This window comes from Mus musculus, chromosome 13, assembly GCF_000001635.26.
Source record: "Mus musculus strain C57BL/6J chromosome 13, GRCm38.p6 C57BL/6J".
NCBI classification, from domain to species: Eukaryota; Metazoa; Chordata; class Mammalia; order Rodentia; family Muridae; genus Mus; species Mus musculus.
Genome location: NC_000079.6, coordinates 59,143,846 through 59,147,270, shown reverse-complemented (window position 1 = coordinate 59,147,270; position 3,425 = coordinate 59,143,846). Strand labels below are relative to the sequence as shown.

Here is a 3,425-nt window from a genome sequence, read left to right as displayed (position 1 = left end):
GAGCTCAAATGTGGTGGATGGCTGTGAGTTCCACCATATTTTCTGCATTCCAGGGACTGGTAAAATCTGTTCTTACTTGCCAGGCCAGTCGTCTTAAGTCTTCCACCATCTACAAAACAAGATGGCTGTCAGCTCTCAGGGCTTTCTTCCTGTGACTGGTGTGTAAGGAACTCAGTACTTTCAATGTGGGAAGCCATGGGCCCAGAGAGAAGGCTGACGGGGAAGGTTGATGACATGGTATCTTGTAAAGAGCTTGCCCAAGGAAGAGAAACCAGGACACAGAAGGCAGAAAGAGGGAAAGCATGAGGGGTTTTCCTGGTTATCACTGAAATGGCCTCTCGTTCAGGAGAGTGGAGTCTGAAGATTATCAAGAAATCCCAGGTCCTGCCCCGAGTCAAGCTTTCTCACCCCCACATTTTAAGGGGTGGCTATAGACTCCGGGCAGCCTTAATGCCTCCTCTCAGATTCTACTCAAGATCCAGCAACAGAGCACATAAGCCACCTCCTGGCCCTCGGAGCCTCCACAGCATTACAAACCTTGTCATCTCATTCACTTGCTCCCTTTCACCTCTACACCCAGACGGGCCCCTGGTAACTCAACAGCAGACACAGCCCTCCTTCGTTCCGTCATCCCTTTGATTTTCCTGCATTGATAGTGACAATTGAACATCTTTGCTTAATTCTACTTCTATATACCTCCACCAAAATCTGCTTTTGCCACAAACCGTAGAAACCCTCGCCTTGCCTCTCCGAGGCCTTTTGTTTGGGGATCCCGAATATTTCCAGTTAGTCATCATGCCAACCCTCACTTTCCTCCCTCGTTTAATCAGTCCTTACTTGAGGCTGTGAAATATGTCTCCTTGCCGATGACACATCTGCTGGGACATGAGGTGGCCTGAAGATTGGGGAGGCGTGGGAACAGCGGGTGTGGGACTGCATGCGCCAGGGAGAGACTGTTCAGGACAAAAGGCAGATAAAGTCTGTCTTGTCACAGGCCCCAACCTAGAGGGTAGAGTTCATTACTTGGAAAATTATAAAAGAAAAAGGCTTGAACGTTCACATCTGAGGTGTGGATGTATTCTGTCAAGAGAGAACGGAGTGGAAGGAGTGGGATGTGGTCTGATGGTTCCTAAAACAAGACTGGAGGAAGATCAGGAAGGGGTTCTGTATTTTTAGGGGTGACAGAACACTTCCGGCCTTTGGCGGCTTGATATGTTAATTATAGGACCCGTGGATGTCAGCAGAAATCTTTTAAAAGAATAACTTGAGTGCCTAAAATCCCCAAAGAGTACAGAGACCGTTTTTAGAAATGGCAGTCAAAGAAAACAAAAGTGAAATGCGCAAATGCCTTCTACGCACACTGGTGCTGGGCAACCAGCTCCCAAGCGCTGCTCTCTCCCCGCCCCCCACGCTGTTGCTAGGAAACCAAAGGGCTACACTTCCATCATCTCCATACTTGCTAGGAGATTGAGTAATTGGTGTCTGGATGTGAGTGTACTGTTCCAAAAATATCTCTTTGAAAAGACATGAGAGGGATGCAGAGCCAATAGGTAGGACGACTAAGGGTGGAGTAGGCTGTGTCCCTTAAAGGGCAGAGGGTTCTGATGGCCACACCTGAAGGCAAGGAGGAGGTAGGGATACAGGTGGGAAGTTGTTTACAGCCTTCCCAGATTTGGTGTCAGCCGCTGCCTTGTTATTTAGAACCCATTTCCTGAGTGCAGGCTAGAAATCAATCGGTGAGGACGACTAATATTCTGGAGAGGGGAGTCAATGGTGTTTGTGATTTTGCCCTTACTGTTAAAAACAGTAAAGCTAAGAGACTTTTTCTGTTTTATTCTGTAGATTTTTTTAAAAGTATAAATCCATACTCGTCCATACACACACACTCATGGTAAAACTAGCCTCTTCATCCATTGGGAACATATGCTACTAGGGCCACAGCTGTACGGTGTTTGGAGTGAGGAAATCAGAAGTGATGCCAGACCCCAGTTGCAGCAGCTACAAGTGTCCTTCTCTAATCCTGCCTCGGTTTCCTTATGTGAAACAGGACAAGGTTTGGCTCGAACTCCAACTCACACTCCAAATGTTCCTATTTTGGGTTTGATGTCTGGTCTACCTTTTCCCAGTGGCTAAGGGGCAATGTTGTTTCATTTCTTTGCTCTTTTTCACTAATAAGAACAAATCCAATTGGTTGGCTACATTTTACCTGTTTCCTACTACCCATCCCAATAAAAATTGCCAGGAGTTTTGACGAATAGGTTGAGGAGCAGAGAAAGTAACTTTGAAATTGTATCTTTCTTCTTGCTTTTCACACTTGTCCTACAATATGTGAAATGTCCAGAAATCCAACTTGAATAATATCACTCTTTCCTTACAGAGAAAGGGAAGCCAGAGAAGCGTTTGGGACTCGTGAGCTTGGTTCCCCGGTGTCACACTTGAAAACTGCTAAGCTTATGCCTTCCCTACGGGCCACGTGCTTTTGTGTTCTTGAAAATGCATCAAGAATTGGGAAACTTACAGTCTGGTTCTAGGTCTGCACATGCCAAGTGGGGAAAGGCAGCCGGGAGTCCTCATGAGACAGTCAGAAGGGAAATGCCGGAATGCATGGACACACACTTTATGGACGGTCAGAAGGGAAATGCCGGAATGCATGGACACACACTTTTATGGGATGCAGAGGGTGTGAGCAGAAGCTGCTGCATCTTCTCGCTGTGTTCCTGAGGGACTTATTCATTTATTCAGCAAGTATTTCTTTGAGGCATTGCTGCTGCCAATCCCTCATTAGGTATTCATTTCCCTGATTAGGTATTCATTCCCCTCATTAGGTATGCAGTCACATGGTCCAGTCACATGGTCAGCGTCCCTCATCATTTATCCTGTGCACACAGTTCCAGGGAACAATGAGGCTTATTCCCGACAGCACCACAGGCGTGATAGCTCCCTCCCTCCACTAAATTCTCCTCATTCTCCGAGGCTAAACCTTTACCCACTGTGAAGAATTTTCTCAAATCATTCCCACGAGTGTCTGTCTGATTTTGTGCTTGAACACTCCCAGGGACACAAACCTCAGACGCTTCCTGCGATAATGAATGCCAGTGTCTAACCATCGTGCAAGCAGATGTTCCTTAGGAAAAACAAATAAAATTAAAGCTATCTTTGGGTTAGCAAATTCCCCACCTCCTCCTTTGGCTGAGCAGGCAAATAAGCAAGCAAGTTTTCCACCTTTTCCTTCCATTGTTCTCCTTGGAGAAGGTGAGGTCAAGCATCCCATGGAACGCCCAGGATTCCTTATTTTACTTTACTTTATTTTATTATTTTCATATGAAAGTAAAATTTTCAGTTGGATCTGATCATGCATGCATGTTGTGTGTGTGTTTGTGTGTGTGTGTATGTGTGTGTGTGTGTGTGCGTGTGAGTGTGAGTGT

The 3,425-nt window shown here is 46.1% G+C and overlaps 1 long non-coding RNA gene across 1 annotated transcript; it reads left to right on the top strand.

The window, feature by feature from the left end:
* The first annotated feature begins 1,435 nt into the window (after nucleotides 1-1,435).
* Nucleotides 1,436-3,012, top strand: Gm34307 (predicted gene, 34307). The gene is made up of 2 exons (NR_168643.1): nucleotides 1,436-1,488; nucleotides 2,378-3,012. It is a non-coding gene; the product is annotated as a predicted gene, 34307 (long non-coding RNA).
* Nucleotides 3,013-3,425: the final 413 nt, after the last annotated feature.